This window comes from Pan paniscus, chromosome 10, assembly GCF_029289425.2.
Source record: "Pan paniscus chromosome 10, NHGRI_mPanPan1-v2.0_pri, whole genome shotgun sequence".
In the NCBI taxonomy this organism is placed as follows: Eukaryota; Metazoa; Chordata; class Mammalia; order Primates; family Hominidae; genus Pan; species Pan paniscus.
This window is the reverse complement of record NC_073259.2, coordinates 31733770-31752106: the sequence shown is the minus strand read 5'-3', so window position 1 is coordinate 31752106 and position 18337 is coordinate 31733770. Positions and strand designations below refer to the sequence as shown.

Genomic DNA, 18337 nt, shown 5'->3' with positions numbered 1-18337 from the left:
GACCCAACTGTGCAAATTTCATTTGCTTTCCATCTCTTACTACTACCTCTGTGTCATAATTTAACACGTAACATACAACTCCTGTCTCTTAAGGCAGCTACCATATGGTGTTTATGTCAGACTGGATATATTTATCTAATTTTGTGAAATTCTTTTTTAGTTCCCAACACAATTCTTGAAAGTAATAGCACTGTTGTTACTCTTTCTCCTTACAATTTTTATGTTGTTGAGATGTATCAGTTATGTATTATAATCATGAAATTGTATTGGCCTCAAACCCAAATTTTCTTTGTAGTCTAGGATAGATTTTTCATGAAAGCTATATAGTTATAACTGTGATTATGCAGATTGTTTCTTTGTTTTACAGCTAACATTAAGCATGATTCCAGGTTTTTAATTATGTTCCAGCAACACTAGTGTTTCTTTATAACTTAAAATCATAACCATTTGATAATTTACCTTTGGATCTGACCAGTGATTCATTTTTTTCTTGAATATACTTTGTGTTTGCTTTCTCATCCCCGTTAAGTCTGAAACATTATTGACACCCCACATCACTTACTCTGTTTAAAGACTTTACGAGTAGTGAGTCACATGTTTAGGATGATCACTTTGGGAAAAAAAAATTATAGAGTAAAGGGGAAATGTTCTTGAGAGCTTTATTAAAACCATTAATATATAAAATGAAAAAATAATAAACGACATGAAGTGTCTCTCAATAGTTTAGAAAGAAAGATTTGGAACTTTAAGTAAAAATGCTAGGTCAAGTAAAAATCCTGATGTAGATTAGATTATCTTAATCTTATGAGCATTTTTTTTTAATTTGGTGAAGCTGTTTTGAAACTGCCTGTCCATATCAATGCCAGACTATCTCTCTACCTCTCAAAGAAAATAATTTGCATTAAAATTCCTTTTTTTGTTATGTAATGAAAGTATAAAACAAGAATTTGTACATTACTCAGTGTGTACTGCAGTCAGATATAGTTAAAATAATTTTTCTGATGCGTAATTTTAACCACCATTTCTGGAGTACCTAGTATGTGCAGGCCAAGGCTTTGCCTATATTATTCCCTTTAATCATCAAAGTAGCCTTGCAAAGAAGTTATTTTCATTTTACAGAAGAGTCAAGGATTAGGGGGTTGAAGTGAGCTGCCTAGAGTCACATACCTAAAGTCCAGGTGGATCACTATGTCTTGCTTTTTCAAAAGCAGTTCTTTCTACTACAGTACAATAGTTTCATGTTTTACAGTCCATTAAAATCCAAGACTTATAAAATAAACTAAAAATACTCTTGAGGCAATTACTATTTCTATGATGGGTACTGGGACAAATATACTTGAACATAACAAAGAACTAAAAATACTGTGAAAAAAAGATTTGTCTTAACGATGACCTTGAAAGTTGCATTGGGTTTTTATTATTGGTCCAGGTTTAAAACATTTTATCTATTTAAAACATATGTTGTGTGTTTTAAGAAGTTATGTTATAAATAACAGCATTGTGGTTAAGAGCCCAGAGTCTGGGGCCAGGCTTCTTAGATGCAAATCCCAACTCTGTTATTTTACTAAATGTGTGACCTTGGGCAAGTTAATTAACCTGTTTTGGTGTCCTCCTCTGTGAAATGGAGTTAATCGTGGTATTTAACAGAATTTAAAATGTAGTGTGTTCTAAAGCGCCGTGCCTGGAGCATCATCACCACTAGGTAGTTAGGGAAGTAAAACACATTTGGCACACATCATTCAAGAATGGCCAGAAAATCCATGTCTTCCCACAATAGGGACCAATTTTTTGCCTTTCACCAGACAACCACTGAATGTTAAGAATCTACTGTGTGCTAATAACTGTGTCCTTGCTGTATGACAGAAGCTATTTGGAGCGCTCTCAAGTGCTTATTACAGCTAGTCAAGGAAACCGCATATATAAAATAATACTGGGTACAAGACTATACAATTAAATACTGGTGTATCACTAACAACTGTTTAGACCCTGTTTTTGCGTTAGGCATTGGGTTAGTCTCTGTCCTCATGGAGTTTTCAGTTTTATAGGGAATACAGACCTTTTAACAAGTATGTAAAGTACAGTAAAAGACAAGTACAGATTAAAATGAAATCATAAAATAGGAACCTTAGCCTAGTCTTCTGTGGTTCAGGTTAATAGTGCTGTTAGTAGTCAGAAGGAAGTTTTTTAAAGAAATGAAAAAGCTCAGTGGTTAAGATAGAAATTAAAGTTAGTCTTGATGGCTACCTAGATTTTGGATGAGTTCAAAGGATATACGGAGGGATTTCAGGCAAGATAATGTGAGCAAGGCATATCTGTGAAATAGAAAACAGTGCATTTTGGTGTATTGTGTGAAACAAGGTTGGTTGTGAAGCATTGGGTCCCTTCATAAAATTCCTTGAAAGCCAAGAGAGTAGTTTAGATTTGAGATGGCAGGGATCTGGAGTGATTTAAGAATAAATTATAAAACCAAGGAAGGTAAACTTGCAATCATAAGCAGGATAGGATATATACAGTATGGAAAGCTAAGCTAGAAAGCTGTTGCAATTTTCTTGCTATGAGGTGACGATAAAGAATTGATTAACGGTGGTCACATTCAGAAAGGATACTTAAGATTCCTGATATGCGGGGAGGGGGGAGAAAAAGTTGATGGTAACAGTACATTATATGTGGATGATGAGTATATTGGTGTTAGCACTGTTAAAAACATTATGGAAAGGAATGTAAGTGATAAAGTAGTATAATGACTAAATTTAGTTGGAAACTACTGCTGTAACAAATCTGTATACCATTGACCAAACAGGTGTTTAGTGGCCATTTAAAAATCTGTGCCATTATGGCAAAGGACATTTGCTTTGGTACAGAATAATCTGATCCACTGCGCAGTCAATGAGCAGTGAGGGTTGATTCCCATGGCAGTCCAATCTTTGCTTATCAAGGAAGGATGGTGTGAAGTTTCTACAGACTTTCTGGTAAGTGATTGATAGGTGAGTTTATGCTTTGATTGAGTTTTTGCTTTGAGTTTATGCTTAGTGATTGATAGGTGAGTTTATGCTTTGTCAAGTAAAGCATTTAACTGCAAATGTATTATGTTTACACAAATATTCTTAATTGGAAATAGTTTCTGAATATGCACCTAAAAATGTTCTTATGAAATATGTCAGGCAGGCTGATTTTTAACTTGAAGACTTCTACTTTAAGAAATTGTTTGGGTCCCATCGCCTATACCATGTAGAACAGAAACAAAAAGCCAGTTATTTAATTTTTAATTTGCAATTAAACTCTTGGCCAAGAGGATCTGTTGTCCAAAATTACATCGTGATAGCTTAAGAAAAAAAAAAATCTTACTTTGCCAGAAAGGGAATTATACAAGGATATCTTTTTGAGTTGCTGCCAAAGTTTGTTCTAGACCACGGCCCTCTGGCCTCCATGAAGGATCAAAGTCTGGGCAAAGACAATTTTAAGTTGTAGGTAAACATGCTTTTCATTTCCCTCCATTCCTTACTTTTGTCATAAGCAGTCTGGATTTTCAGGGGTAAAGGCTGATAGGGTTGCCAGATACAGTCATTAAAAATTGAGAATGTGCAGTTAAATTGGAATATCAGATAAACAATTTAAAAAATATATGTAACACACATATGCCAAAACACTGGTTATTTGAAATTCCAATTTAACTGGGCGTCCTGTATTTTATCTGACAAGCCCTAACTACTTCTTTAAAATCATTTGTTAACTTCCTACAAAAAATCTCTAAATGGGAGGAAAAAAAAATCCTGTAAGTTGTCTGGGCCAAAAGCAGAAGTGGCTCCATGGCAGTCAGCTTTCTCCTTAACTTGGCTTAAAAAGAAAAAGCCAAAACCAGAAGTCCCAAAAGCTTGCGTTTAAAGCGGGCTGTGCCGCAGCTTTCCCGCCTGTTTTCTGCGGAATGTAGCACGGCAGCCACCCCGCGTGGGTGGGGCTCGTATGGTTGTGTCCTTGCTGGTTGGGAAAGGAGGTGCCGGAAACTTCAAACCACGGCCAGGGTACAACGTGTCCGCTTAGGCGGCGATATGCGCCGCCATCTTCTTGGCGGGCAAAGGCCGAAAAAAGTTTGGGACTCCACTCCCCCCCGCTGAGCCGATGGAGGGCATCGCCCGCTGCCTCAGCACTCTGGTGACGTGGAATCGGGGTCCCCTCTTTCAGGGCTGATTTCTGGTGGCACGCTGACGCCTGCCAAGGCAGGGAAAGGGGACGCCGCCTCTGTCCCGGATGTAAGATGGCGGCGCGGGGGGCGGCCTGGCGGGGCGGTCACGTGGTGAGGAGTAGCGCGCGAGCCTCCTTAAGTGATCTCTAAGGTTCGTCCGGACGCACAGGAGCAGCGGAGCGCGAGACGGGTCTTGTGTCCGCACGCGTCGAGTCGTCGCAGTCGCCACCCGGGCCATCGCCGGGCCCGGTTTCACTGTTAAGGGGTTTTCGTTTGTTCCGTTTTCGCCTCCTGTAGAGCTGAACGGGAATTCCCCGAAGGGTGCTGGAGAACGGGTGGCCTGGGGACTTCCCGGCTATGCCTTGGCTGCTGTTTGGCGGAGCCGGCGGCAGCCTCTGCGGGATGCCCGCCGGCGATTATCGGCGCCGAGAGCGGGCCGGCGGCGGGTTCGACAGCGCGGCGCGGGTGGGGGCCCGGCTACCGGACTCGGCCGCAGCCCAGCCCCCACCGGGGGCTCGGAGCAGGGAGGGGCGCGAGCGGCGCAGCTCGGGACGTGGCGGCAGCTCCTAGCGGGCGAAGCGCGGGAGCGCTGCTCGCTGCCTCTCGGGGGCAGTCCAGAACCAGTTGGTGTCTGACTGCGCTTTTGCCGCCCATTTCCTGCTTTCGAGCGGCTGAGGCGACGCGCTCCCCTCGGGCAGTGGAGGGAGCAGCTCTCTCCGCAGGACACCGCCGCCTTTCTCTCTTCAGAGCGGTGGCTGACGTACAGAACGCCGGCTATAACACCCGGGTGCCGGCGCCGCCTCTCATCCCCGTAGCTCTCGGGGCGCGCCGGGAGTAGCCGAGCCGCTGGGTGCTGGGCGGGGTCTCCGGGCGCGGCGCGGGGGGAAGGCAAAGGAAAGGAAGGGGCGGCGGGCCGACGTCGGCGGCGAGGAAGGACGGAGGAGCGCCGGAGCCGCTTTGCTGCCCTCCGCGTGGTCCCGTGCCTCCCCGACACCATGGCCCTGGCTGAGGTAGTAGTTTGTGCTGTTGGTCGGGTTGTGACATTGCCCGCTGTGGAGATAACTGCGCAAGCTACTGCCTTGCTAGTGCTGGTGATGCTCAGCGCCGCGGAGGACAATGGCTGGGAATCCCCTTTGTTTTCCGGGGCGCTGCCTGGGGACAGCCCGCGAAGCCTCGGCGCCCGGCCGGCGCGGCCACCACGGAAACCGTTAGTTTCACATTTTCCTAGAAGGAATTGAGGGGAGTGGGGTGGACCGCGATGCATTTTAAAGGTTGGGAAAGAGCTAAGCCATTGGATTCCTTTTCTTGAAGGAAGGAGTGGAATTGTGTGAGATAATTGATACAGATAACTTTTTCACCCTAAAAAATTCTAACACTTCTTTCAGCAGTTAAATGCCAAATTTAGTGTGTACCTGTTTTACTTCATTCTTTAGCTGTAGGTTGGAGTGGTGTGAGCGATCTGCAGAACTGGCATTAGAGGGGCAGAAGAAGTAGACCTGATAATTAAAGTTTATGCCTTAACATTTTAGATCTGGTTTCTGATATGCTCTCTTCGTAAATCTGAGTGTGTCTTTAAAAACGTAAACCCAAAGCAATTTAAAGTTTCTCTTTAAACTTTGCAACTCGCGAATGAGAAGATTGAAATTATTTGTAGGTAATTGCACTATTCCGATTTTTTAATGTATGAGGCAAACAAATAAATTCTATGTACAGTGTGCTGTGAATGGTTTTGTTTTTTGTTTTTTCTTTTTAGTTTAACCTTGGGGCTCAGATTCTGCTGGTGTGGTGGGTTGGTTTTTTGGTTTTTATGGCCTTTGATTCTAATGTTATGTGGTACTTACATCTTTGAGGTTTTGTATGGGAGAAGAGGACTGGGAATTGAAAGTGGTTTCTAGATTTGAGTTTAAAATCTACTAACACTCATTTTGATTCCTGAGTGGCCACTACTCCTAATAGGAAAATACCTTTGCATAGAGAAAAAAGGTAGTTTGGATAACTAATGAAAATACTCAGTGCTCTAATACCCTGAAGTCTGCGTGGAAAACAAGATACTTGTATTTTTATTTTATTTTCACTGAGGGAAGTAAGTGGTCAGTTTTAGTACTTTTCGTTGAAAACTGATCTGTATTTGTACAGAATAAGTAGTTTTGAATATAATGTAATCACAGTTTTCTATGGTTTTCTGATGCTCAGTTGAAAAACAAATAAGGCAGTTCTTTAAACCAACCAAACCCTTCAGCAGGAGTTTGATGCTTTTATCATTCAAAAGTGATCTAATATATGTGCCTTGATTGGGTTTGGTTTATCCTTGAGAATAACCTTACTTAATCTGATCTCATCAGGATGGAGCCGCCTCATTGTGGGAAGGGCGGTGAAGAACCTTATCTTGAATCTTAAGATGCAGAAAATGCTTGAATGTTGGCTCTTGAAGTTTCCTTTTCTTGATAGCAACGCAGAGTAAATTCAAGGTTTTGTTAAGTGCTTGTTTTCTTAAATAATGAAAACCTCTGCGGTGCTGTGTCAAATCTTGGTTTATGGAGAAACTAATCATAACATGCTAATTTCATTATGATTTTATTTTCCAAAACACTTCATTCAACCAACCGAGGTAATCTTCCAACCCACTACACTCTAACATTTTTATGGAGAATCAACAGTTGTTAATCTGCACCCCAAAGTAAACAAATTCTGCTGGTAATTTAAACTTTAAGCGGATAAGCACACCCAGAAATGCTCAATGTCCTATACAGATAAACTATTCATACTTTATATCTTGTGTTTTTAAAGTAAATTTTATCCACAACTACATATTGCCCAAATAGTAACATTTTTGAGTTATTGGATGTAAAGGTACTTTGAGAGGTTAACTGTTTCCTAAGTTACAAGAGAAAATACTGCCACCAGCTGACTTGTTTTAATCCCATAGCTATATTTCTGCTCTAATCTCCAATTTTAAAAATGATCTGCTAATTACATTTCTCTACACACCAACTGAAAATTACCAACTGAACATTTTCCTTGTTGACACTTTCCCACAAGATGAATTTGATTTATCAAAAATACAGCTTTCTGAACTTAGTATTATTGACATTTACTTGGTGCAGTTAACTTTTTTGTTAAAGGTCTGTTGTCAAGCATTTAAGTAATTTGTAGTTGTAAAAAGCCACTGATGGAAAGTAATAAGGCAGTATTTTGAGTGCCCTTCTCAATAAGTACATACTAAACCAAAGGAAAGCTGGGTTATGGTAATAACATTTTAATAAATGTCATCCTCAATTGGAAATGGAGACGGTGTTATGGTATATAGGACACACCATATGGAGAAGATTCTTGGAGAACACAGTTTTGCTTCATACTTTAAAATTCCTGATTGCTAATCTTACATAGAAAAGCTTTGTTTACAAGCTATTTTAAAATAACCTTTTGGCAGGTAGGCAAGACTGACTGGCAAGGGTGCACTCCAGACATTGTGTCTTGTGGAGTGGTCCCCAAAGAATTCCTGCCAGAGGCACCTGACAGCACAAATTAGCTCTTCAGTGTATAAGCACAAAGCACCAAAAAGGCTGAGATTTCTTCCTAGCTACATGCTGTCTCCCGCTATTGTTTATTACACTCCACCCACTCCATGGTGAAGCTGACAAAGGAGATACTATTAATTTCCTTTCCCACTGAATAATCCCCTCTGTAATTTCTACAACAAAAGGTAAATAGGACAATCATCTTCGAAAATGAATTAGGCCAGATTGGTAGTACCCAAAAGGAGAATTAATGACCATTGTCATAAACTCTGAAAAGCTGTTGGCGCTACTGATAATCTAGATAATTAAGCAAAAATTTGAAAATTATTTCTAAGATTGTCTAATGAAGTTCACTAAGTGTTTTTGTTAGGTTATCACTATTGGGCACCATGGGGAAAGCAAAATAATTGTATAGCTAGGTCATTGCCCCAAAGGAAAACAGGAAAGTTGTCACATGAAGTGTTTAAGAATCAAAATGTAATTAGCTGAGTGTGGTGGTGCCTGCCTGTAGTCCCCGCTGAGGTGGGAGGATCTCATGAGCCCAGGACTTTGAGGCTGCAGTGAGCCATGATTGCACCACTGCAGCCTGGGCAACAGAGTGAGACTGTCAAAAAAAAAAAAAAAAAAAAAAATCAATGTGAGCTCAGTGCAGTGATGTGCACCTATAATCCCAGGTACTCTGGAGGCTGAGGCAGGAGAGTCACTGGAGCCCAGTAGTTTGAGACTTGCCTGGACAAAATAGTTGAGATTCTGTCTCAAGAAATTAAATAAATAAATAATCAAAATGTGGGCAGTTGAGAAAAACATTAGTGACCTACTTCACTTTTGAGACCTGGCAGAAAAGTGATTGAATGAGCTAAGGGAAGGGAAGTATGGAACACTTCAAATAATATAGTAATTTAGGGAGTTCTTTTGGTTAGGTTTGTTGCCTGAGATCTTGGAGATGACAATTGCAGTGATAATTATATTCTAGGTGATTTACAGTTTAGTTTCATATTATCTGCTACAAATACACTGGGAGTGTCATCAGAATTAAAAGAAATATTAGCAGTTCTACATGGAATTTATGTGTTTTCTTATCTCAAGTTGAAAAATTTTTTTTGGTTAAATTTGTTTTACATTTACCTTTCTTTAAAAGTGCTGTTTTGTTCAGATGTAATGGAATTGTGCCTACACAGGATTTTTGGCCACTAAATTTGTGAATAGGGTCCTTTAAAGGCATACTATTGACACCCGATAGTGTAACTTTAGTCTTTTAGTTATATCAAATATGAACAAACCTAAGACACAATCTTGTGTTTTTAAGGATAAGTTCCTAGTTCTTTGCTCTTATTCAACATCAAACAACACTTACAGAAAATATATTATTTTCTTCGAATCAGTTTTACAAATTCCATTAGTTCCATTATGATATAATTGAGAGTATTTTATCATGGAAGTCAAGAGTTCGCAGAAAGCCAAGCAGTGTGATATGTCACAGAAAATTCAAGTAAATTAAGGACTAAAAACTGTCCACAGACATTGACAGTTTAGATCATATATGTAGTTGTAATGTGTTTCCTGTTATACATGAAAAATCCCTTAACTGCTCTTAGGTTGAGTAATAAACAATTAACGGGTGTTTTATCTCACTTTGAACATAACTACCAAAAAGGTATTAAGATTCAGAGATTGCTGTTTTAATATTCTGCACATAGTGTATTTTAAAGCCCTTGTTAAACAGAAGTATTATGTAGATACAGGCATGGGCTAGTTTTAGTCATAATAGTAACACTGACTTAATGTTACCATAATAGATGGCCGAAAGAGTTGACTAAACTCTAAAAACAGATACATAAGCAAATTAAAATATATTTTTCTGTTTTAAAAACAAATTTACATACTTTTTAGAGTTCAGACGAAAAACCTAAGAATAAGAATCCTATCTGCCATTCATTTCTTTTTGTAGTGAATGAAGCTTATACAGAATAAGTTCCAGATAAATTCAACAGGTGAATCGGATACCTACTCTATGTCAGGTGCTGGGAATATACAGAAGATAAAAACAAACAAACACAAAAAAACCAACTCCACATTATGGAATTCACATTGTAAAAGGAATACATTTCCCTATAATAATAATTACAGACATGTAGTGAGGACAATCCATGGGCCACCTGAGTTGTTTTCAAACCTGAGTTCCACTCATACACCTGTTCTAGAGCCCTTGCTCCAAAACCACTATTGATATTCCAGTTGTATGTTTAAAAAAAGCCATTTCCCATTGATTTTTGTTATAATTGTACCTATTTTTTTAAAAAAAAGATGATAATTTAGTTTCACCAGGGCTGTTTTCTTTCTTTTTTTTTTTTTTTTTGAGACGGAATCTTGCTCTTGTTGCCCAGGCTGGAGTACAATGGCACGATCTCGGCTCACTGCAACCTCCACCTCCCAGGTTCAAGCAATTCTCCTGCCTCAGCCTCCTAAGTAGCTGGGATTACAGGCGCCCGCCACCACGCCCAGCTAATGTTTGTATTTTTAGTAGAGATGAGGTTTCACCATGTTGGCCAGGCTGGTCTCGAACTGCTGACCTCATGATCCGCCCACCTTGGCCTCCCAAAGTGCTGGTATTACAGGCATGAGCCACCGCGCCTGGTCAGCCAGGGCTGTTTTCTATCTCCTAAACAGGATGACACTGCAGGAGGTACTTCACCTTTAAGAGCTTACAATGTTGTAGCAAGTGCCCAACTACCTTGTGGAGGAATCTAGACCCCATAGCCAGACATCACATTTTATGATGTACACTCTAAACATGGTAAAAGTTCAAAGAAGCAGGAGCGCACTGTGAGTAGGTAGAGAATGCATTTCTCTGGAGCAGAAACGTCAGATTATTTTAACAGTATAAGCTATGGAGAGCGATTATGAGCCTTGTGGTGCCTGAGAACAGGAAAGAAAGAAGTATCCTACCTTCCTTATATAATTTATACCTCGGGGTAACTAAATGGTTGTGAGGGAGATTTCCTCATTACAGAATAATTCCAGTTTCACAGTGCAGAAGGTCTGATAGAAATAGAATGTTAACATTTACAACAGCTCATGAAATAAAGCTAGACCTCTTCAATGGCTAACTTAATGGTTGAAACCATTAAGTAAAATGCTGATGGAGAAGTATTTGATTAATGAATCAGTAGTAGAGAAGTATTTAATTCATGGATCAGGGCAACCGCACTTAACCTCACTGATCAATTTTAATATTACAAAAACAGATAACTAGATATTCTAGTTCAAATAATTGAACTAGATAGTGGTTTACTAAGACTCTAGACTCTCATCAAGTTTCTAGATCTGATGAGTAGTTTATTAGAAATTTAAGATACAGGGGAACATTGTTAAATCACCACAGGAGCGCAAGTAGCAAAAATCCACACCGAAATTCTACAAGACAAATGATCTGATTTAAGAAAAAAAAAATTTTAAGGAAAGAAGGGCAGGAAAACCTGTAGAGTAAAATGAATTTAAAGATATTTATTGGTTTAATTGCAATGTATAGACCTTGTTTGGATCCTAATTTGATCAAAGCTAACCACAAACACATTTATGAGACAATTGGAGAAATTTTAAAACTGAATATTAGAAGTTAAAGAATTGTTTTTGAAAATGGTATTGTGGTTATATTTTAAAAAAATCTTTTGGTATATGCATACTAAATAATTTACTAATGAATGATATGATCGGACTTTGCTTCATACTTTAATCCATGGGGGATGGGAAGCATATATGGGAGTACACAGGAAAGAAGCTTGTCTTAGTGTTGGTATTGATGATGGGTGATGGGTAGATGGGTTTTTTAATTCTGTTCTACTTTTGTGTATATTTAGAATGTTCCATAATAAAAACTCAAAAACACGTAAAACAAGAGAAAGAAAGATTCCTGTGGTTTGGAGACAACCAAAGCAAAGTGAGAACACATACAAAACCATGCGAAGGTCAGTAAGGTGCAGCTAAGTGTTCTTAGGGTATCCTCCCAGGCCACTTTGAAATACTACCTTGAAGTCTATCAGAGGATCAGTCCATTTTCCTTATACTCCAGATCAAATATACTGACTAATATAGTGGAAGTTCACACATACCCACAACAAGGATACCATTGTTTAAATATATCTATTATAATTAAAACTAGTAATTAGAATTAATAAGAGATGTGTCAAGAACTTTTACTAAGTACTTTGTATGTATAAAGTACTTGCTTTAATGTTAGCCTATTAAACTTAATAACTTTCCATTTTAAATATTATTTTGCTAGTTCCATAGTCTTTTTCTACAAGTATGCCTTATTTCACATTCTTAAACAAGTACTCTAAGCAAAATCAGCTCACTAAAAAAATTTGTTTGGCTTTAACTGCTTTCAATAAGCTTAGTTCTGTTTTTCCTCTTTTATTTTGTTATTCCTCCTGTCTAACTGAAACTTTGTACCCTTTAGCCAACATCTCCCCAGTACCTTACCCCTCTGTCTATAAGCCCCTGGTAACACTATTCTCTCCTTTCTGCTTCTCTGAGTTTGACTTTTTTATATTCCACATATAAATGAGATCATGTAGTATTTGTCTTTCTATGCCTGGCTTATTCATTTAGTATAATGTCCTCCAAGTTTAAACATGTCGTTGCAAATGATAGAATGTTTGTCCTTTTAAATGGTCAACTCTAATAATTGTTCTAGCAATTTATTTGATTTTTTGTTTCCAGTTAGATTCCTTTTTTCTTAACCTTCTTTGTGTGTGTGTGTGTGTGTGTGTGTGTGTGTGTGTGTGTGTGTGTGTGTGTGTTTAGACAGGGTCTCACTGTCATCCAGGCTGGAGTGCAGTGGCATGGTCACAGCTCACTGCAACCTTCAACTCCCAGGCTCAAGCGATCTTTCCACCTCAGCCTCCTGAGTAGCTAAGACTACAGGCACAGGCCACCACCCCTGGCTAATTTTTGTATTTTTTGTAGAGACAGGGTTTTGCCATGTTGCCCAGGCTGGTCTCAAAACTACTGGGCTCAATTGATCGCCCACCTCCGTCTCCCAAAGTGCTGGGATTATAGGTGTCAGCCACCGCACCCGGCCCCCAACAATATATGTTAACACTTAGCAGTTAGTTCACTGTGCTTCTACATATTACCAGTGTTATTAATCTAATTTAAATATTTAACTGAGTGCTGTTACTGCTTTGAATATATTAGCACACTACAAAGGTAAAAAAATATAACCAACCTGTGGATCAAAAGAAACAATGATTTTGCATTTAACTAAGCACAGAAATTATCATGTTTTTGAATGTGTACCACAAATGCCAGGAATAGACACACATATATAAATAAGGTTGAAGGAGGCCGGGCGCAGTGGCTTACGCCTATAATCCCAGCACTTTAAGAGGCTGAGGCAGGTGGATTACTTGAGGTCAGGAATTCGAGAGCAGCCTGGCCAACATGGTGAAACCTGGTCTCTACTAAAAATACAAAAAATTAGCCGGGCATGATGGTGCATGCCTGTAGTCCCAGCTACTGGGGAGGCTGAGGCAGGAGAATCGCTTAAACCCCAGAGGTGGAGGTTGCAGTGAGCTGAGATCACGCCACTGCACTTCAGCCTGGGTGACAGAGTGAGACTCTATCTAAAATATATATATATATATAAGGTTGAAGGAATAAACACATTGAAGCATTATTACAAATATAAGATACTTTTTTTTCTTTTCTTGTTTAAAAATAAGTAGAGACAGGATCTCACTTTGTTGCCCACGCTGGTCTTGAGCTCCTGGGCTCAAGTGATCCTCCTGCCTCAGCCTCCTAAAGTGCTGGGATTACAGGCGTTAGCCACCACACTTGGCCAAGAGAGTTCTTTCAAATTTACCAATATTATCACTATTAAATAGCTTTTATTTTGAAGTATATATCCTAGTGACTTTTTAACTTCATATATCTTATTCTGTATATATGTAGTAAATCACTATCTGGACTCATTAGTTAGATGTTGAACTTAGCCGTAACCTTATCTACTACATACATGGGCATTTTCTGTTGTTATTAACCCTGGGACTTAAGTTGCCTTAGAAATATTAATGATAATTGCTATATGTATAGATGTTACCACTAATATCTTTAGTATTCTCTGCTGACTGTCCATGAACCCTGTGGAGTTCATTATGCTGGAAGTCACAGTGTATTCCTTAAACCCTTCTGATTCTGCTTTATGGCCTCCTCCCTTGTTGAGTATCTTCTTAAAAGGAATCAGAAACCACTCTTCCCACATTCTCCAATAGTCAAGTCACACCATGAACACGGTTCCAAGAAGCGGAAAGGTCCTCTACCACTTCAAGGAAATTAGGAAGAAAAAAAAAGAGAGAAAAACAACGTGTTGTTCCAGAAGGTAGTATGCAAGTTCTCAAATGACCTCTAGGCATTTTGGTTCAAGGTCCATCTTTTTCCTTTATCATGTCACTCTTCTTTTTTCCTATTAAAGAATAATTTTTATATCTTTCTATGTGACTGGTAAAAATAATATTCCCCTTCTCCAAAAGTCATGGTCAGTTGGATATATAAAGGTAGTTGGTAATGAAACTTCATGTTCTTGTGGTTTTTAAAATACAGAGTCTTACTCTGTTGCCAAGGCTGGAGTGCAGTAGCATGATCATGGCTCACTGCAGCCTCGACTTCCTGGGCTCAAGTGATCCTCCTGCGTCAGAGCCTTGAATAACTGGGACTACAGGTGCACATCACCACATCCAACTAATTTTTAAAATTTTTTGTGGAGACAGAGTCTCACTCGGTTGCCCGGGCTGGTCTTGAACTCCTGAGCTTAAGTGATTCTCCCATCTCAGCCTCCCAAAGTGCTGGGATTACAGATGTGAGCCACCATGCCCAGCCTTTTTTTTTTTTTTTTTTTTTAATGTAAGAGAAGGTAAGAAAAATATGGTGGTGGTCTTACAGGTACATATGTGGTTTATGCACTGTGAAGCTGTTGAAAGGAGTGGATGATGATGAAATGCATGCAGTTGAGCTAGGCTCAGTGGAAAGTCATGTTGGGGAACAGATGGAGTTTTGAAGTGCTAAGAGAATGATTTAATGAAACTGGGGTCATAAAATTGCTAGAAAGAATGTAGGCTGATTTCTTCCAGAATTTAGGGGCTCTGGGAATAGGAAGCCAGAAGAGTAAGAACAGAAACAGATCAGCTTGAACACCAGAGTTGTGCCTTTGAATGAACTCTGGGGAAAGGGTATGTTTTCAGAGAAAAATAAAAAAGGATCTGGGATCATTTACTCTATCATTTATTTAACAATTATTAGTGTGTGTGTGTATGTGTGCGTATATATATATATTTTTTGAGATGGAGTCTAGCTCTATTGCCCAGGCTAGAGTGCAATGGTGCAAACTTGGCTCACTGCAACCTCTCTCTCCCTCCTAGGTTCAAGAGATTCTCCTGCCTCAGCCTCCCAAGTAATTGGAATTACAGGCCCATGCCACCCCACCCGGCCAATTTTTTTGTATTTTTAGTAGAGATGGGGTTTTGCCATGTTGGCCAGGCTGGTCTCAAACTCCTGACCTCAAGTGATCCGCCGGCCTCGGCCTCCCAAAGTGCTGGGATTACAGGCATGAGCCACCATGCCGGACCTATTAGTGTATTTACTGGATATCAAGATGACTAAGAAATAGCACTTGCCTTGAAGGAGCTTTTCTATTTGAGGAAAAAGACATGTATATAAATAACTGCAAACAGAATAAAACAAGTGTTATATAGATCTACATACAGTGACATGCCATGGGAATGCTGAACACTGAGCAACAGTTTCAACTAGCGAATTGGCACAGGAAACATGAGAAATAAATGTATTTTCAATATGACAAGAATGGTCATTTCTGGATATAAGAACAAGAGAAAAGTCATGGGTATATGGAAAGGCATGGACTCTTCAAGGAAGAGCAAGTAGTCTAATGTAGATGCTGTATAGGAATCTGGGGACAAAGGGACAGATAAGTGGTATAGACAAAGAGGCTGGAAATAGGGTTATGGGCTAGATCATGAGTGACCTGTAAGCATTAGGAGTTTTGATTTATTTTGGAATAAGAAACATTTATGGCTTTTGAGAAGGAAAATTACACAAGGGAAAAGAAAGGATTTTTATTTTTTATTTTTATTTTTGGAGAGATGAGATCTCACTATGTTGCCCAGGCTGGTCTTGAACTCCTGAACTCAAGCAATCCTCCCAGCTCGGCCTCTGAAACTTCTAGGATTATAGGCGTGAGCCACTACGCCCAGCCAGGATTATGTTTTTTATGGGAGGGATGAGAATATTGGTAGGCGGGTAGAGGATAAATGAGAGAGAATATGTATATGTGAGATTGAATATATAATAGAAAAAATTGATAGGACAAGTCTTCCGTTATTACTACATTTTATGAGGAAAATCTATATATTAGAAGCACTTTAAAGGTATATTTGCTGTTATAGCTGTGGAAACCATCTGAAAACACATTTGAAAGTGCTTTGAAACAGGGGTCAACAAACTTTTCTGCAAAGGGCCAGAGTATGTTTAGCTTTGCGGGCCACAGATGGCCTCTGTTGCATATGCTGCTGGGTCTCCACCTTCCTCCTCCTTTTCTTCCCTTCCTCTTCCTTCTTTTTCTTCTTCTCTTTCTTCTTCTTTCTCTTTAAAAGCATAAAATCATTCTCAGCTCATGGGCCATACAGAAACAGGCCATAGGCCAGATTTGACTTCTAGGCCATAGTTTGCCGACCCTCCATTTTAGAACTTAGCTTTCCTGAAAGAGCATTTGGGTCTCTCTCTCTCTCTCCCTTTCTCTCTCTCTGTCTCTCTCTCTCTCTCTCTCTTTCAGTAAGTGAAGTAAGAAATAGGTCTTTCTTGAGGAACAAAAAGCTGAAATAATTTCATGCATTTGAATATGACCCTTGACCTGTTTTTGTCCATCATCACTCAGATTTGTGGCTGCAACCACCAACCAATTTGGTGCCATAAGATATAGCATAATTTTTCAGCAACAGTTCATAAGCTTTTCTTTTTGTTCTTTTTCCTTCTTCCAGTTGTGGTGGTTTAAAAACATGTCTGCAAAATCTTTGACACTTCTCAGTAAAAAATATAGAGTCTTGTGTTCCCTTTTCTTGAACCTAAGTGGCCTTTGTGCTGCCTCAACAAATAGAATATGACAGAAAAGACACTGTGACTTTTGAGACAGGGTCATAAGAGGTGATAGAGCTTCCCCATGCCCCTGCATTTTAGAGCTCTGGGTTGCCATGTAAGAATAGCTACCCTGAAGCTACCATGCTGAAGAGACCACAGGGAAATCACATAGAGTTAGAAAGAGGTGTCTGAAGAAGCCCAGCTGCTCCCAATCCCAGCTATTTAAGTCCTCCCAGACCAGGTGCCATATATATGAGTGAGCAAGCCTTCAGATGGTTCCAGCACCAGCCACCATCTAGCTGTAAGCTCATGAGACCCCTTCAACGAAAACCATCTAGATTAGCTTAGTCAAGCCCCAGAACCGTGAAAGACAATAGACTTGCTATGGAGGTCGCCACATGCCTCTTTTTTCTCCCTTTGTGAATGGGATTATTTATAATGGTTACCCATACCTACTCCACTATGTATATTGGGTATGAGGGAGAGATAATTTGTCTCACTAGCTGACAGATTTTTCAAACCTCAAGGAATGCCACTTGAGCTGTACGCACAGGACCACACACAAGTATCTTTATCCACACGTGACCTGATTTCACTGATAAAGTCCTGGACCTTGAGCCTGAGCCCAGTGTCTTAATAAATGAGAATTTCAGAAGGTCTTGGGAGGGGGTGAGTATATTTTGCATGTGGGAAGGATGTAAATAATATGTGGCCTGAGAGCAGATTATGGTGGTTTGAAAATGTGTCCACCAATTCTTTAATACTACTCTCAACAAGAGGTGGAATCTGTGTCTCTTCCTTTGCAACATGAGTGGACCTTTGTGATTAAATGCAGCAGAAGGATGCTGTGTGAACTCTGAGACAGGGTAATAAGGGGTGATACAGCTGCCACCTAGTTCTTTCTCAGAACATGTGCCTTTGGAGCCCTGAGCTGCCATGGAAGAAAACCACCTACCCTGAAGCCACAACACTGGAAAGACTATGTGGAAGAACCACAGAGAGAGAGAAGAGGACCAAATGTGTGAGCCTTCCCAGCCCAGGCTCCAAATATGCAGTAGTAAGCCTTCATTTCTTTTTGGTTTTAATTTTTTTTTTTTTAATAAATCGAAATGGGTTCTCACTATGTTGCCCAGGCTGGTCTTGAACTCCTAAGCTCAAGTAATCCTCCTACCTCAGTCTCCCAAAGTGCTGGAATTGTAGGCATGAGCCACCATGCCCGGCTGCAAGTAGTAAGTCTTCCGATGCTTCCATCACCAGCCACCATCTGATGACAACCCCATGAATGACCCTCAGCAAGAACTACCTAGCTGAATCCAGCCAAACTCCAGACCCGTGAGAGAGAAATAAAATTGTTGTTTGAGTCACTAAATAAGGAGTAATTTATATTATCAACAGATAACTGGAACCACAAGTGTAATTGTTAAAGGTAAAACTTTGAATACATTTATATTTGCCTTCTGCCACATTCCATAATTGACTTTTGTTCATG

General features: G+C 39.8%; 1 long non-coding RNA gene and 1 other non-coding gene across 2 annotated transcripts; both read left to right on the top strand.

The window, feature by feature from the left end:
- Nucleotides 1-5186: 5186 nt before the first annotated feature.
- On the top strand, nucleotides 5187-5264 carry MIRLET7I (microRNA let-7i). The gene has a single exon (NR_163079.1). It is a non-coding gene; the product is annotated as a microRNA let-7i (primary transcript).
- A 6413-nt stretch (nucleotides 5265-11677) lies between these two features.
- Nucleotides 11678-17944, top strand: LOC134728474 (uncharacterized). Its single transcript, XR_010108898.1, has 2 exons — nucleotides 11678-14080; nucleotides 15117-17944. It is a non-coding gene; the product is annotated as an uncharacterized LOC134728474 (long non-coding RNA).
- Nucleotides 17945-18337: the final 393 nt, after the last annotated feature.